Source organism: Macaca nemestrina, chromosome 13, assembly GCF_043159975.1.
Source record: "Macaca nemestrina isolate mMacNem1 chromosome 13, mMacNem.hap1, whole genome shotgun sequence".
In the NCBI taxonomy this organism is placed as follows: domain Eukaryota; kingdom Metazoa; phylum Chordata; class Mammalia; order Primates; family Cercopithecidae; genus Macaca; species Macaca nemestrina.
This window is the reverse complement of record NC_092137.1, coordinates 44,695,929-44,714,440: the sequence shown is the minus strand read 5'-3', so window position 1 is coordinate 44,714,440 and position 18,512 is coordinate 44,695,929. Positions and strand designations below refer to the sequence as shown.

The 18,512-nt window shown below is 39.4% G+C and overlaps 1 protein-coding gene and 1 long non-coding RNA gene across 5 annotated transcripts in view; both read right to left on the bottom strand.

Moving 5' to 3' along the window:
- Window positions 1-18,512, bottom strand: part of LOC105464946 (calmodulin-lysine N-methyltransferase) — a 410,262-nt gene that overhangs the window by 202,590 nt on the left and 189,160 nt on the right. The window lies entirely within an intron of this gene.
- Window positions 480-18,512, bottom strand: part of LOC105464945 (uncharacterized) — a 34,857-nt gene continuing 16,824 nt past the window's right edge. Inside the window, exon 2 of the long non-coding RNA XR_977161.2 lies at window positions 480-18,393. This is a non-coding gene — a long non-coding RNA (uncharacterized lncRNA). The remainder of the gene's footprint in view (window positions 18,394-18,512) is intronic.

Sequence of the window (18,512 nt, the reverse complement as noted above, 5' to 3'; positions counted from 1 at the left end):
GTAAGCAGAAATATTGCAAGTAACTGAACTTAGAACTTTTGAAAATGAAAAACATTTATTTTGAAGAAGTGAGATGATATTATCACCAGTTATTAATAGTTTTCCTATTGAGTTGTCTCTAGGTACAATTGTTCCATGAATAAAAATCACAGGACAGCATGATTTTTATTCATGAGGCAGAGTCTCTCAGAGCACACACTTAAGTTTGGGGCTCTACCTGTCTAGCATTAACCCGAACAATCCAGAAACTGAGAAGTGGTGGCCAGAGCCGTCAGGTGGAATTCTGACACTGCCCTAGAGACTGACATTTCAATCACTGCCATTGCATCTAAGTCAAGACTTGACCCTTGTAACTTGGAAATGTAGCTTGCATGCTCCCACTTCTCTTCCACTGCCATATCCCTTGTTCCTGTTCTCTGGTCTGGGCTTCTGCACTAGCTTCCACAGGGCCTCTCAGAGCCCACACCCTATTCTAACCCTAGTCTTTGTGCCCTCTGTAAGGAGGGGCTGCACATGTCACGTCCCCAGCTTTGTACCTTCAATGTCTTCCTATTGTTTTTAGGATAAAGTAAAAAATCCCTGCCATGTCCATGAGGTGCTGCACAGTCTGACCCCTTCTCCTTCCTCTCCTGTTATGCTGACCTGCTTTAGCCAGGGTGGCCCTTTTAGACCTTCAGTTCCTCTAAAACCAATCTCCTTGCTACCTGTCAGGCTCCTGTGACATGTCCAATCCAGCCATCAGTCAGTGGCATATTAAAATGCTCTCCACAGGACCACAGAGCTGTGGGTGACCTCTGCATGGACATGATGTTTGCTGAGCAAGAATACTCGTATTTCTGCCCTAAGCTCAGAGCAACAGCTATCAACTGTGATCAAAAAATTATGTTCATTCAGGAGAGTATGGAAACATCTTGCTGCTCTCCTATGGAAGTCCTTGTAATAGAGTAAGGGAAAATATACAACACATATACACTTTTGAGTAACAGTTTCCAGACAAATGCACTGGTGAAAGTAGAGTCCCATTTGGAGGAAGCTCAATTCAGGCTCAGCTTGTTTTGCTTGTTTTGCTTATTTCAGGACTTTGCCTATGCTCTTCCCATTGTTTAGAACACTTCGCCCTACTTCTTCATCTCTCTCTCCAGTGCGTCCTTCAGATTTATGCTCAATTGTTACTTCCTCAGGATTGCATGTTTTGATCACCCACCCCCACCCCGGCCCCTGGCAAAGTTAGAGCTCCTTATTATAAGCTCTAAGAGCGACCTTATCATAACTGCAAGTAAACAATTAACCTTGGTCCCCAGTACTTACTTGTAAATAAGAGCAGGAATAGCGTTTTCTCTCATTCACCAGTTTCCCCAGTGCTAAGTAAGCATTCGATAAATACCTGCTGAATGAGTGACTCTCGATCCAAAGAGAGCAGTTACTGTTAACTTTGAAATCAGCTTCTATGGCTGAGCTGTTGAAGACACATTGTTAATGCCTAGTTTGGCTCCCAAATTTTGGATTCTGCCAAAAGTTGTGCTAGCAGGATGTGACAGGGCAACAGACATAACTGCAGAAGAAACCTGACAAGGAAAAGCCTCTCTTTTTATCTTCTTTCAATTCTCATCCTTCCCATATCTGTCTCTGTCAAACAGCAGTCTTTTGCTTCCAGAAAACAAGCTGAGCCCTGAACTGAGCTTGCTCCAAATGGGACCCTACTTTCATCAGTGCATTTGTATGAAAACTGTTACTCAAAAGTGTATATGCTTTTCCCTTACTCTGTTACAAAGGATTGACATGGGAGAGAAGCAAGATGTTTCAAGAGGCTCTTGAATGAACATAATTTTTCTATCATAGTTGATAGCTGTTGCTCTGTGCTTAGGGCAGAAATATGAGTATTCCTGCTCAGCAAAGATCATGTCCATGCAGAGGTCACCCACTGCTCTGTGGTCCTGTGGAGAGCATTTTAATCTGCCACTGACTGATGGCTGGATTGCATATGTGACATAAGCCCGACAGGGGGAGTGAATTAACGTTAATTAGGACAATCTGAGCATTATTTGGATAACCCAAGGCCGAACCAATACTACTGAAAGAACTGCAGAAAAATTACTGTTCCTCCATTACATCATGCCAGTAATTCCATACTGAGAATGCTAGATCTGACATTCTTTACAAACCTACACAGGAATCCCTTGGTCAACTGATAACTCTCATAAGCAGAACTTGCTTCTGAAATACTGGTTCCTATGGTAGCTATTCTTTTCCCCCAAGCTTCTGAATTGGGCTATACAATGACACCCGAATTCTGCTACTACTACTACTACAACTACTTTAACTTTTTAACCAGTTTAACCATAGACTCTCATCTCCCTGAGAAATATTTACAGATCAGAGCCCAACTCCCCAAAAACACATTAACAGTAATCCTTCTTATAAGCATAAGAGACTGTGTCAACTGAAATGTTTTTACAGGTGTGTTTTCAGGTTATCTTAATTTTTTTTAATTAAAAGCTTCCTTTAACTTATTATTCTTACATAATTCCTCAAACGCATCCACTCATAAATGTCAAGCAGGGTTCGCAGCTTGTCAGTTGAGAGGCCTAGATTTGTTTCAATTCTGCCACAACTTCTTAACCTCCTTCCTATGGCTAATTTTTTTTAAAAAAAGATGCTAACATCATGTTTCGCTGCTGTGGCAAAGAGGGCTGCTAGATCCTTCCACCATCAACTAGAAGCCCCCACGGTGGCCTTATGGCTCATAGGCCTTTAGGACAGCCCCTGTGTGAGTCAAACAATAGTTCACATACGATCCAGCAGTCTGACTGAAAAGAAATTCCAAATTCTGCCCCAAAGGACTAATTGAACTTAGCAATTTGTTCTTTTTCATAAAAAAATACTTGCAGTACCTTTTTGTAATATAACAATAAGCTACCATGTGGATTTCTGCAGAATTCTGGAACAAAGCCAAAGCAACAATAGCTCTTTTTCTTTAGGAATAAGACCCATATGTCAAAATTTATCTAGAAACTCAATTTGGCTTGCTGCTTCATCATGCTAGGAGAATAACTACAAAATTATATTACTGTTCATTATGTCCAGGGGGATCCCAATTTATTACAATTCATGCCAGAGTAGTACAGTAGCCTTAGCAATGGCTCTTGCTGTATGGAGATGTGCCAGTCTTGTAATAGTTATGAGTAGATCATAATACTATACTTGGTTTTTGCAAATGTTTAATTGACATAAAATATTCAACAGCTGGTAGAAATAATTTGTAATCCTCAATTACTTTTCAGCGCCATCTAATCTACCCCACAGATTTACAAGCCACGTACACATGCATGTGCGGTTACACAAACACGTGTTGTGGCACAACAAAACAATATTGGAGGGCAAGCGACACCTGTGTGAAAAGATCTGAAATAGCATCATCAACTTTAGAGCAGTCAGCCTTCCTACTTATTTTTAGGGTCAAAATAGTAATACCTGGGGCAAGACCAGTAATTGATCACTTGTGAATAAGACAATGGGGAAACCTTTTAAAACAGTGGTTTTGGCTCCATGAAGAATCACCCAGGGAGTTTTTTGTTTGTTTGTTTGTTTTTAATTCCAGACTCAGACCACTCTCCAGGTCACTTAGATCAGATTCTCTGAGTAGGTTCCAGGCATCATTTTTTTGTTTTGTTTTATTTTGTTTTGTAGCTCACATTGTGCACATGTACCCTAGAACTTAAAGTATAATAATAATTAAAAAAAGAAACTGATGACTCTATACTCTCCCTTAATATTATCATCTTTACTATTTTTCCCCACAAGACAGTGTCAGAAGCACAAATGGTAATATCTACATAATGCAAAACAATAACACTATTAAAATAATATTGTCCAAGACAATTTAATCACACTGAAAATATTCATAGTATATTTTGAAGTAAACAAAAGTCAGGTTATAGAACTGTACAGGTAGTATAATCCATTTTTTAATAAAGAAACAAAAATTTTTATATGCACCTATGGGAAATATATCCCAAAGAGATAAGAGTAGATACCTCTAAGTGGTGGGATTGTAGGATGATTTTTATAATAACAATTTAAAAATTAATTCAAAAAAAGTAAGCGCTGTAAGTTTTAATTTAATCACTCAGCCTTATTTTTCTCTTCTATAAAATAGGAATAATACTAGTTATGGCACAGGATTGTTGGTTAGATCAAGTAATGTAATGTCTGTTAAAAAAGAAAAAACCTTTACATATTGTGAAATACATACTTAGTTATCATTTTCTCCATATCTTACCACAAATACCACCAGTACTGAGAGAGTAAGGTCCTCTTAAGCAGAGGAGGCAGATGGGAATATGGTATTAAGAGCATGGCTTTGGGCTGGGCACTGTGGCTCACGCCTGTAATCCCAGTACCTTGGAAGATACTGGCGGGCGGATTACTTGAGGTCAGGAGTTTGAGACCAGCCTGGCCAACATGCTGAAACCCTGTCTCTACTAAAAATACAAGAATTAGCTGAGTGTGGTGGTGGGCACCTGTAATCCTAGCTACTCGGGAGGCTGAGGCAGGAGAATTGCTTGAACCCAGGAGATGGAGGTTGCAGTGAACTGAGATTGTGTCATTGCACTCCAGCCTGGGTGACAGAGTGAGATTCCGTCTCAAAAAAAAAAAAAAGAAGAAGAGTATGGCTTTGAAGATACGGCTCATTAGCTATGTGACCTTAGGCAAGTAACCCAACCTCTCTAAGCCTTGGTTTCCTCATCTGTGAAATAGAAATAATAATACTTACCTCCCAGGGCTGTTGTGTGAATTAAACGAGTTAATACTTGTATTTGGCATATAATGAAAGCTCATAAAGTGTTAGCTATTATTGTTGTTAATGGTTATGCTTCTGTTGTAATAATAATTATAATATTAAGTAAATGGATTAGAAAAGGAAGAAGGGTAAACAGAGACTGTGGATAGTGCCAAGAAAAATAGAATTTGTTTCTTGCAAAAACTGCCCTGGATCTGAAATTCTGATGTAGAACACAGAGTAGAATAGGAAGGGGGGCATGGCTGTTAGCCCCTCTCACTGGCTCACCACATCAGAGGACTCTACTCAAAGACAGCAGCTGGGTGGCAAGTTACAAAGCCCTTGGCAGAATACCCCAATAAACCTCCTACCCAGTTTCCAAGCATCAGCTTGATCTTCTATTTTCATTTTGTACAAGTTCACCACCTGTCACAAGCAAGTCCACCACCACAGCTGCTTCACACCACCACCATCATTCTGAATGGAGGCTCACTTTTTTCTCCCTCTTATATTCTCCAGCACTGTCCAGGGCTCACTTCCCTACTTGGCCATCGCCTAGTGATTTCCTCAACTTTTCCCAACCCATCCATGTCCTCAAAGACTCTTACAGATAATTCCACCTCCTTGTCCATTCAGCAGTATCAGATCTACTTTATTTTCTCTATCAGAAATGAGTGAGGGGATCCAATGTGACCAGATCTTAAGGTCCCTCATCAATGTCGTAGGTACCACTTGCTCTAAATCCCATAATACTGCTTTCTGTCTATCTATAGCTTAAGCTGGCAGATCAAAAAACTCCTAATGAGAGATATCATTCACCTCCTGAAAAGGGAGCAGAACATGTTTGACAAAAAACTAGCTGAATTGATTGAGAGTCAATGGGAATATTAATAAAAGGGCCTACAAGTATGACTTAGAAGAATTATATTAGGAAATGTCACCAGGTCATCCCAAGTGAAAGCAACAAGGAAAAGAAAGTCACATGCTTATATATCAATTCATAGTGATGAATAGTAAGTAAACTGTATGTTAAAAACATATTTATCTACGTAAAAATCAAACACAAAGAAGGAAAGAAAAAGTGGAGATTAAGAAAGGAAAACAGTAATGGTAGTCTTGTGGAAGTATGTATACTACAAACCACCAGCTAGATGGAGAATTCAGATAATCTATTTCTAAGTCTAGATACAAAACCATCATTTTGGTAAGATATAGTAATGTTGAGGAGCTTCACCTCACCCGGTGTATGCTGTCAAGTTGGTAGGAACCTACAAAACACAGTGTCAGAAAGGCTAAATTCCAGAATGCTGAGGCATGCAAGAAGAAAGAAAAAAAAAATGATAAAGATTATAAGAAGGTTGTTTGGAATAAGAAGACAAACAAGAATGTTACAAAACCAGTGGTCAGGCCATATGACATAATAATAAAGGGTGACAGGAAGGCAGCAGTACTTATCAATTCCTGTTTTGCTTAGATTTAATTTTCTCTCTGGAAATGGTAGAACAAGAATCAAAAAGAAAGACCCAAAGACCCATCTAAGGTATAAGCTAGTAGGAAAACAGCATGAAGTCACTTCAAGTGAATTCAAGCTTAGACAAATTACACCCCAGGGTACTGAAAGAACTTGAGAGCAAGTGTGCAAAATCAATATTAGTAACTTTGAGAAATCCCAAAGAATGGGGGAGCTGCCAGGAAAATGGAGATGGGCATAGGCTTTGTTCAGATGATTTTTAAGGATAAAATTAAATTAGGTTAACTATTGTCCAAAGAGCTTAAATATACCACCTCAAACTATATAATATTAGATATTAATAAATGAGAGCATGCTTTTTTTCTTTTTAGACTGATCAATCAGGCTATCATTAGAAGGATGCCACCTGCTGGGCACGGTGGCTCCCGCCTATAATCCCAGCACTGTGGAAGGTCAAGGCAGGAGGATTGCTTGAGGCCAGAAGTTCGAGACCTGCCTGGGCAATATAGCAAGACACTGTCTCTAGAAAAAAAAAAATTAAAAAATTAGCCGGGCATAGTGGTATGCCCCTGTGGTCCTAGCTACTTAGGCGGCTGAGTGGGAGGATTGCTTGAGCCCAGGAGTGAGCTATGATCATGCCACTGCACTCCAGTTTGAGCAATAAAGTGACACCCTATCTCTAAAAGAAAATAAATAAGTTTTAAAAAACAAGTATGTTAGAGTATCTCTTAGTTCCAAGAAGACATTTAGCTAAGCCTCAGATAGATTCTTACAGACAAAACTAAGAAAAACTGGCCAAGTCAGTTGATGGATGTCAGTTTTTCTTAACAGAAACTCAGTGTGTTGTGTTTAGCTCTAGCCTATTTAAATATTTTATTGACAACTTGAAAAGAGACTTCAAAGGCAAACTTACACATTTCCCAATAGCCAAAGCAAGAGGGCTAGTTAATTCAGATGATGAATAAAGATTTGAATTGACTTTGATTGGCATAAAATGAGTTTAAAAACCAATATTATTCAAAGTCAAATGAAATTGAGAAGGTCAAAACAGAGAAGCTTATTTATCTTAAACAAAAATTAAGTCCCATGTACAAATTGGAGAAGACCTAGTTTGTTAGCAGTTCAAATAAAAAATGTGATTTTGAATAGTCATAAAGTACTTTATCATGAACCAATTATGTAAATTTAAATCATTAACTGTTTCAGGCATTGGGCTAGACTCTTTTCCTTCCTCCATAATTATCCTCCAGTAAGTAGATAGAGGGGTTAGCTCTACAGACATACTAGTCTGCTCAACTAGACCCCATGTAAGACACATCTTTCAAAAGGATAACAGATTTGGTAGAGAAGAGGGTAAAAAATCTGAAGACCACATTAAAAAAATAGGTTAGGTAAAACAGAAATTCTTAGTTTGAAGGAATAAAGATTTACAAAAGTCATGAGAGTTGTCATGAAATACTTGAAAGACTGTCATGAAAATAAGGTGGTGCTCTAGAGAGCAGAGCAAAGAACGTACACTGTCACCGAGAGGAACATATTGGCTCTTGATGAAGAACATGTCTTCACACCTGCAACAGTTTAACTGTGGACCACCTCAAAAGGAATGCACTTCCTGTTAGTGAAGATGCTCACAAGTCTGTGACAGATGCTCTCAGAGGAGTTCCTCAACTGGAGGGGAAGCTGCAATAGATGACTATACAGTCCCTTCCAACACCATCATTTCGTGATTCTGCAAATAGTGTGTCCTAATTAAAACAGCACCACCACTAAGTTGTGTCCCTAATCCAGTAGTGTTCAAGTTGGATCGCTTTTGCGGTTCTAAGCCTTTGAAGAATCATCTGCTGTAGAAACTGGGAATTAATTTTATTTTGGATTCTAGATAGATAGATAGATAGATAGATAAACAGATAGATAGACAGATAGATAATGTCTGTCTATCTATCTATCTATACACACACACATTTTTCAAACTTTTATTTTAGGTTCAGGGGGTATGTATTCAGGCTTGTTACATGAGTAATTCGGGTGTCACTAAGGTTTGGTGTACAAATAATCCCATCACCAAGGTAGTGAACACAGTACCCAATAGTTAGTTTTTGAACCCTCACTTCTCTTCCACATCCCACCCCAGGAGTCCCAAGTGTCTATTGTCCTCATCTTTGAGTCTGTGTGCACTCAATGTTTATCTCCCACTTATAAGTGAGAACATGTGATATTTGGTTTTCTGTTCTGGCATTAATTTGCTTAGGATATCCATGTTACTGTAAAGGACATGATTTCCTTCTTTTTTATGCCTGTATAGTATTCCATGGGCATATGTACCACATTTTCCTTATCCAATCCACCTCTGAGAATTAATTAACTTGTCTCTCTGAACTCTAGCTATTGAAGACAGACTTCTGCCTTAGGAACTATCTTTCGAGGCTACAACAGATGATAGAAGCATTCCCTGCATATTCCCATATATGTAAATTGGTCCACCCAAGGTCTAAACTTAGCAAGTACCAAGGAAGCTGGGGCAATGCAATAGAGCTCTTAGAAAACTGACAATTATCCAGGTACAGTGGCTCACTCTTGTAATCTTAGAACTTTGGGAGGCCAAGGCAAAAGGCTCACTTGAGCTCAGGAGTTCAAGACCAGCCTGGGCAACATAGCAAGATGCCATCTCTACAAAAAATTTAAAAAATTAGCTGAGTGTGGTGGTGGGTACTCAGGAGGCTGAGGCAGAAGGATCACTTGAGCCCAGGAGTTTGAGGCTGCAGTGAGCTATAATGACATCACTGTATTCCAGCCTGGGCGACAGAGCAAGATCTCATCAAATGAATGAATGAATGAATGAACAAATGATGAATGAATAAATAAATAAAACTCACAATAGTATTGCAGTTGATCATCCCTGGGTGAAACTCATTTGTAAGTTTTTTTTTAATACCAATCAGGGTCCTGATAACAGATATTTCAAACTGACTGACATGTGGGGTGGGGAGGGGAGACCAACCTAAATTGATACAGAGCAGAGAGCAATGGTTAATTTTAAACTTCCTTCTTTGTCTATTCCTTATATTTTAAAAATAGCAACATGAAATTAGAAAAATGTAGAAAATAATACAAAGTGCCTTAAAAATAATTTCTCCACAAAAAGTGATCACCTCCTGGTAACAAGAAAATGGACAAGGACTCAGAAATATGGTGCTAACCATTCTTCCATTTATTTAGAAACTTTTTTTCTCAAGCTTTTCTAAAGAGATTATTACTGCTGTTACTGTTTCTATTTCACACATAGAAGAAGGGAGGAAGGAAAGAAGGGAAGGAGGGAGGAAAGAAGGAAGAAATAAGTTAATTGACTTGTTCAAGACATTCCCTCAGGTCAAGATGAGGAGCAACACCACCAGACCATTCCACTAATATTCCTCTTCCTCAAAAAAGGACTGCCCTCTCAACAAAGAAACCAACCAAAGGCCTGCCCTTGTAGTACCACAAAATTAACTACCTTCTCAAGCACTGCTTATTTTTGTTTCCTATTTGTTTCATGTGTTAAGTCTTATTTCCTCAAATAAGAGAATGTATTAACATTTTTAAATGGAAAAAAAAAAAGCCAGAAACAAAAGTAGAAAATGTACCAGAGGTTTATCTTTCAGCTCCATCCTCCCACAGAGCTAGAAGTAAGATTAAAGTGATGGCAGAAAGAGGACACAGTTAGTACCAACATCATTTCTAGTGGACATTTCTCTGACAAATAATCCTTGGAAACCACATTATCATTAATTATGAATGAATCCTATGTCTAGAAAAGTTAATAAACAAGGCATTTCCTCAGTGAAAAGAGTTGAAGCAAACCACATAGGCAAAAGTAAAAAAGATGAAAGTTTTGCATGCTGTTGCGTTCCAGCAGAGAGTGGGTAGTTCCTGTGCATTTTCTCCCTGAAATAAACTTACATCATCCTCACTTGTATCAATTTTTAATTTTTTTTTTTTGTAGAAATGGGGTCTTATTATTTTGCCCAGGCTGGTCTCAAATTCCTGGGTTCAAGGGATCCTCCTGCTTCGGCCTCCCAAAGTGCTAGGATTATAGGCGTGAGCCACTGCGCCCAGCAGATTAGTCCTTTTAAAAAAAATTTTTTTAAACTGGCTGGGCACGGTGGCTCATGCCTGTAATCCCAACACTTTGGGAGGCTGAGGCAGGTGGATCACCAGAGGTCAGGAGTTCGAGAACAGCCTGGACAACATGGTGAAACCCTGTCTCTACTAAAAATACAAAAATTAGTCAGGTGTGGTGGCAGCTACCTGTAATCCCAGCTACTTGGGAGACTGAGGCAAGAGAATCACTTGAACCCGGGAGGTGGAGGTTGCAGTGAGCTGAGATGGCGCCACTGCACTCCTGCCTGGGTGACAGAGCAAGACTCTGTCTCAAAAAAAAATGAATAAAAATAAAAAATAAATTGTAGGTATTTTAAAATAGCCTTTCACTTTGCAATGAAGATTCTACCTATAACACAGACAGGTACAACCCTGCATTCCCCTTTCTGCTGACCCATGTCTTGATTTTCCTTTACAGACAAGCTATACTTCCGCTCCTCCCATTCACTCACCTCTTAGCCTACTGCAATCTGGCTGCCACTCCTTCTTCCCTGCTGGAAGCCTCTCTGGCCAAAATCAATAATGACCTCTTTGTTGCTAAATTCAATGGACACTTTTCTGTCCCTATCCTAACCAAAAGCTCTGCAGGATTTGACATGGTTGGCCACTCTCTTGCTCTTGAAAGTTTCTCCTCCTTTGGTTTCTATGACAACAACTTCTGATTTTCCTCCTCTCTGGGCATTCCCTTTCAGTCTGCTTCAGTCTATATACCCAATCCTCAAATTAGTGATCACCAGGAATCTATCCTAAATTCTATTACATTCTTTCTTTATTTCTCTTCTTAATCTCACCCACTCTCATGGCTTCAACTCACATTCATTTGAAGATGACTTCCAAATCAATTTCTACAGATGAGAACACTCTCCTGATCCCCAGACCTTCTCAATAGCCAAAGGCCTATTGGGGAAGTTCTTCTAACTGTCCCACAGGCTCCACCCACTCAAAAATATCTAAATTGGAACCCATCCTCCCCCTAATCCATTCTTCCTGTAGTCCCTGCTTCAGCAATATGTCAAACAAGCCAGAAACCGTGACTCACATCTGACTCCCACCTGTCCCTTGTCCCTTATCCCACACTTTCGACAGCTTTCAAAACAATTTCCTTTTTCTCTATCCCTACCACCAAGACCCCTAGTTTAAGGTCTCAATCTTCTTTTTATCTGAACCACGTCAACAGCTTCTGACTGGCTACCCTGCTCCAATCTATCCTCCATGAAAATATTGTAAAAATATGAATCTGAATGAAAAATGTAAATTATTGCCATGCTTTCAGACAAGACTGTGTAATATGGTTTCTACTTACTTCTCCTGTTTATTCTCTTGCTGCTGCCCCCTTTCTACCCTTTCAGCAGTTCCGAGATCCCTCTTGCCAAGGTCTTCCATATATGCAGTTTCCTCGAAACCATCCTATCTTCCCTAATCCCACTCCAACCAAAACTCCCTTCATCTGGTTATTTCTTATTCATCCATTCTGCTTTAAATATCTTATTTAACAGACCCTAGTGCAGTATTTATTGTGTTTTCATTTCATTTTATTTTGAGAGAGTCTCACTCTGTCACTTGGGCTGGAGTGCAGGGTACAATTATGGTTCACTGCAGCCTTGACCTCCTGGGCTCAAGCAATTCTCCCACCTCAGCCTCCCAAATAGCTGGGTCTACAGGTATATGCCACCACACCTGGGTAATTTTTTCATTTTTTATTTTGTAGAGACAAGTTCTAACTATGTTGCCAAGGCTGATCTTGACTTCCTGAGCTCAAGTGATCCTCCCAGCTCAGACTCCCAAGTAACTGGGACTACAGGCATGTACCACTATACTCAACCAATTTTTTAAATTTTTGTAGGAACAGGGTCGCACTATGTTGCCCAGGCTGGTCTTGAACTCCTGGTTTCACGCAATCCTTCTGTCTTGGCCTCCCGAACTATTGGGATTACAGGCATGAGCCACTGTGTCCTGCGAATATTTATTGTTTATCAAGTACTGTTCTAAGGGCTGTATGAAACATGAAGCACAGAAAGGTCAAGTAACTTGTCCAAGACCACATAGTCAACAAGTGGCAAAGCCAGGATTTGAACCTAGGCAATCTGGGTTACTAGGAAGACTTTTGTGCTCACACACTGTCCAGTACATACCTCTATCATAATGTTTAACTAACTACTGGATTTACCTCCTCCCTTGTCTATCTCGCTCACAAAACAGTCAGCTTCTCGAAGGTACAAACTCTATCTTCATTGTCTTTGAATGTGTAATTCTTACCCCAGGGAACTGCAACTGAACATACAGACATTAAATGTCTACTGAATGCATTAATGAGTTAGCAAAAGGTCATAATGGATAAAGCAAACATTTCTAAAACTGTGTTCTCGAAAGAGACAAACAGGCAGCCACCTCCTAAGATTCTCCATACTTCTTTATTTGCACGTCACTTAATATTAATGCCTACAACCTCTTTGTAAAATGTTCTGTTTTATAGAACCAGAATACTCAACAAAACAATAAAAGTAACCAATCCAAGCTACCTTATGAGAAGGATGTCATACATTTTATTTTATTTTATTTTATTTTATTTTTTTTGAGACGGAGTCTCGCTCTGTCGCCCAAGCTGGAGTGCAGTGGCCGGATCTCAGCTCACTGCAGCTCCGCCTTCCGGGTTCCCGCCATTCTCCTGCCTCAGCCTCCCGATGATGTCATACATTTTAAATTCACCAAAATAGCTTCATTTGATAAATTATTCTTCTTATTTTAGTGGTAAAATTACAGTTAGAAATTCTACTAGAGCCATGACAATAATTAGAATAGAGAGAAAAAGAATACAACGGTTGAATATCTTCCCATCCAATGTTGATTAGACACAGAGAGGAAATGCCACTCTCAGAGCACATTTCTAATAACAACAAAAACATGGCCAAGTACAGTGTCTCACAACTGTAATTCTAGCACTTTGGGAGGCTGAGTTGGGTAGATGGCTTGAGGCCAGGAATTGAAGATCAGCCTGGCCAATATGGCAAACCCCCATCTCTATTAAAAATACAAAAATTAGCAGGGCATGGTGGTGCATGCCTATAGCCCCAGCTACTCAGGAGGCTTAGACACAAGAATCACTTGAATCCAGGAGGTGGAGGTTACAGTAAGCCAAGATTGCGCTACTGCACTCCAGCTTGGGTGACAGAGTGAGACTCTGTCTCAAAAAAAAAAAAAAAAAAAAAAGTGTCTCATTCTGAATGAAAAGATGTCATACATATCCTCTTAATGGATAAAACTATATATAACAGAGATTAAAAGTCAATTTAGAGCACTTGTATGAGAGAACAGAGTATAAAATGAAGAGGATTCATATGCTATCTACACATGTGACCTTCTGGGTCAACAGTGAACACAGCGCCAGTAGTACGGTATCGTATTGGTCAATTACAGGTACTTAAATAGTGTCTACTACTTGTTGAAGATGTTACAGGTTTTTCAACAAAACACTTTAATGTGCCATGAAACTTTAAATCATAGCACACATCTAGTACTTCATTTCTGTCACAAGGGAGCATTCTGACTTTGAACTCTTTGGCTAAGCCTCCTTTTGCCTTATGTATACTTTCACAGTACCCACTTACTTTCTTTCCAATTCTTCTATTCCCTTCCTCTAAAATATTTGTCTCTTTCTTTTAAAATTATTGCTGATTTGTCCAATGATTATCAGGGGAAAGGGTCCTGACTAAATGACATAAACTTATCCTGTCCCTAAGGCTGAATAAATAAAGTAAATAGCCCAATGGTAAGAGGCTAGCTTGGTGGTCAAACAGGCTGGTTTTCATATCTCAGCTCTACCATCAGATACCATGCAACTTTAGACAAATTACTTAAGCCTCTCTGTATCTCGGTTTCCTCATATGTAAAATGGAAACAATATTCGCAGAACAGTTGTAAGAATTAAATGAGATGATGTATGTAAATTGCTTAGCATGGTTCCTGAAACATAAATGCTCAATAAATGGAAAATATGGAGGTGAGTGGTTACCTCAGACCTCACACCAGATTCTAAGCACTGCCACAGTATTTTATATTTTGTATGAAAGGACTCCATTTGCATAAACTTCCAGGATTTTGGAGTTGTTATTGACTGTAAAGATCACCAAGTAAAATCTTCCATTTTAGAAATCATTTCTAGGATTTCTTAAATCCTCCATGTCAAGCACTAAATAGGTAAGTGACTTGGTTCGGTTTGCCTGTCTTGTTAATGAGAAAGCCACAGTTATAAAAAAAATTTTATCTTCTCAATTTTATTTAAAAGATTCAAAAGTAGTAACGAGTACAGTGAAAATATCATTGTATATCACTGTGAACACACATTCAAACTGTAGGTTAGTGTTCTCAGTTACAAACGGGAGCTAAATAATGCATACCTACGGGCATAGAGTGGAATAATAGACACTGGAGACTCGGAGGGGAGGATGAGAGATGAGAAATCACCTAATGGGTAAGACAATGTACACTATTCAAGTGATGCTTACATTCAACACCCAGACTTCACTACTATACAATATATCCATGTAACAAAACTGCACTTGTACTCCTTAAGTCTATTAAAAAATGAAAATTTAAAAAAAAACAACGTATGTTAGAAAACCATATTACACTTCACCCTGAGTAAGCTAAACTGGTTCTGGTATAATGCCAACAAAGGAAAGTTCTCCATAGGTATACAAAGTAGGTCATATATAGGCCTCAGTTTTCTCTTGTGTAAAATGAGAATAATAATTGTGTGATTCTCAGGATGATTACAAAGATGAAGTGAGGTGACATGTACAAAAGCACTTATTACAGTGCTTCACTCTGATGTCCCAAAGTTTACTGGGCTGATAATGATCTCTATTCTTCAGAGCAAATTCATCTATAGTGACATGAGTTTTCGACAAATCTTTTCCACTGCTGCCATTTAAAAAGCATTCTTTGGTTTAGAGCCCGGCCAGGATGTTTTGAAGAAAGCATGGCCTCAATGCTAATGGACTGGCTGTGTTCCAGCATCTTTTTGTTGGGGACTCTCCCTTGCAACCAAATATTAAATACAGATCATAGGTGACCCTGATAAAACTACTCAAGAAGGCAAATTTGACATCTTTCTTTCTTATGCATAAAACTCCAGGGAGTTTCAAGGCCTGTTGGTAATGGCCTATGGAACACAAAGGGCAACAGGCACAATTCCCTTTAGAAGTTCCAATCCTTCCAATCGTATGCATAAGCCATCTGCTTAGAGTCACCTGAACAATGAGAATTTAGAGTCTTCATGCTCAGGTTTCTGGAGTAAATTTATAAATACAATTAATGTGACATATAAGGCATGCCCACCCACTGCATGACACTGTGTAAAGCCCTATATCCAGTTCTTTGTCTCAGCAATCTGAGAGAATAAAGATCTTGCAGATGTGGGTTTCTGCCCCAATTAAACAGGACTGCATAATCTTGTGACTACATTATTGCCACATACTCTACCCTGAGCCCTAGAACACCACCTGGAATTATGTGGCTAAGTAGAATAGATGAGACTTTTTGCAATAAAACACTGAAGAAAACGATTTTAAAAACAGTTGGTTTTCAGGTCTTGTAAGTTGTCATACGTTGTGTACAGAAGTTTAGGTAGATGAACATTCATGAATGAGTTGTTTAAAACTTTAGTCTCAAGCCCCATTCTTGGCAGTCTCTATGAAGATATACAGAGAATATACAGAACACCCATAGTTCCTTTGATAACTTGCAACAGTTCTCACTTTAAGTATTAAATGCCTCCTCAATCAATGTATGATACAACGTATCACTGGTTTAATCATCACAAAACAACTGGTAAAGAGGAACCTACAGAATTTGACTCATCCAGTCACTGCAAGCTTTTAGAGTATGCCTTTGGTTCAGAAAACAGTGGATAGATGGTCAATAGATCTTGGTAACTGACTTCTCTCATACCACATGAAATAGAAAAAAGATACAAGGAGCCTATAAATTCCCTGGGTTTGGTGTCTCCCTAAGAGCTCAGCTTAGTGATAACTTTATGGTAGACATTCTGTAATTGATTTAATTCCTTTACTATCCATCCATCTTCATATAAGAAATATTCCATTTATGCATTTTATATGTAAATGTACTTTTATATGACTGTTAGTCTTTTGTTTTGTTTTGTTTTGTTTTTTTAAGACAGGGTCTCACTCTGTCCCCCAGGCTGGAGTGTCACTGTACCACCCAGGCTGGAGTGCCACTGCACCACCATAGGTCGCTGAATCCTCAATCTCTCAGGCTTAAGCCTCAGCCTCTAGAGTAGCTGGGACTACAGGCATGTGTCACGAGGCCCGGCTAAGCCTCTAGAGTAGCTGGGACGACAGGCATGTGTCACCAGGCCTGCCTAAATTTTTAATGATTTGTAGAAACGGAGTCTCCCTGTGTTGCCCTGGCTGGTCTCAAACTCCTGGGCTCAAGCAATCCACCCACCTCGGCCTCCCAAAGTGATGGGATTATAAATGTGAATCACCCTACCCGGCGGCTGTCAGTCTTAAAAACATATATGCTGATGTTCTTTGTGCTGGTATTGGCTCTTTAGCAGTGTATTTCTATGAATATGACTACACACACATTCCTTTTCTCCATAGTTCCCTTCCCCATTCCCTGCCCACATTTTAATATGACCTTCAATTCAGGCAGGTCAGAATGAATCTATCCTGTTTCAAAAATCCTAGAATCTAAAGTCTATCAGAACTCTACACTGAATGACAGAAGAATGGATAAAGACGCTCTTCACATAACACCATGACTTTTAACACAATGAAGCTGGGTCTGGGACAAAAATGTATGACCAGAGTTGAAGAAGCCCCGAATGTCCTTGTTCTAGGATGTAAGTCCAAGAGGGAGCGGAGTTTACGGACATCATGTAGGACATAGGCTTACTTACTGAAGCCTGAGACTTTGGAGATTCCTAAGCCAATAAATAAGCAAAAGTATCATAATCTTCTGCCAAGAAGTATTTCTAAAATATATGAGCAGTTCAGGAGTTCGATGCTGCACTGAGTTATGATCACCACTGCACTCCAGCCTGGGCAACAGAGTGAGACCCTGTCTCTAAGAAAAAAAGAAAAAAAAATTTATATATACATTTTAGGTTGTTGCAAAAGTAATTGTGGTTTTTAGTTCAAGAGATTGTGGCAAGTGACTGGATGGGAAAAACTGAGTCTTCCTGCTGTGTGAGAGAGGTTCTTCTCTTCCCTTGGGGTGAATTATGTTTGCTACTCTGTACATTTTCAGGTCTTTATTTTTTTTAGGATTATAAAACTATAATCATAGTAATCTGGCAGAGAATTCCCCTGGGGGTTGGGGAGGTGGATGCTTGAGTGATTAGTCACCAAAGAGAGCCCAAAGAAGTGGACAGAGCTGGAAAACTAGTGAGAGAGCCTTAGGCATTCACCAGCTTCAGAAGATTGCAATCATCTCTTCTGGCAAATGAATAGAGAACATTTTTCTCCAACAGAAAGAAGAGCTTAGCTGATGTACCAGAAAGAGACATAAGATTTGAAAATAGAAAAAGGGGACCATGTTTCCATCTGATCTCGGAGGAAACAAATGTGGAATAGGCAAGATGTAAACAAAGATGTATTAGTTTTCTATCGGTGCATAACAAATCACTACAAATTTAGCAGCTTAAACCATCACTCATTTATTAGTTCACAGTTCTGTAGGTCAGAAGTCTGGTATGGCATGGCTGAGTTCTCTGCTCAGGGAATCACAAGGCTGAAATAAGAGTGGCAACCAGATTGAGTTCTCATCAGGAGGCTCCAAAAAAATTCTGCTTCCAAGCTCATTCTTGCTGGCAAAATTCAGCTCCTTGTAGTTGTAGAATCGAGGTCCCCATTTCCTCGCTGGCTGGCAACCAAGGGCCCCTCTCAGCTAAAAAAATTCCTTGCTACATAGCTGCCTCCATCTTCAAGCCGGAAAATCCTTCTCCTGCTTCCAGTCTCTGACTTCCTGTCTCTGACCTCTAGACCCAGATTTAAAGGGGTTACATCATTAGGTCAGATCCACTCAGATAATGTCGCTGCTTTATGGTCAACTGATTTGGGACCTTAACTACATCTGCAAAATCTTTCCAAAGCAGTA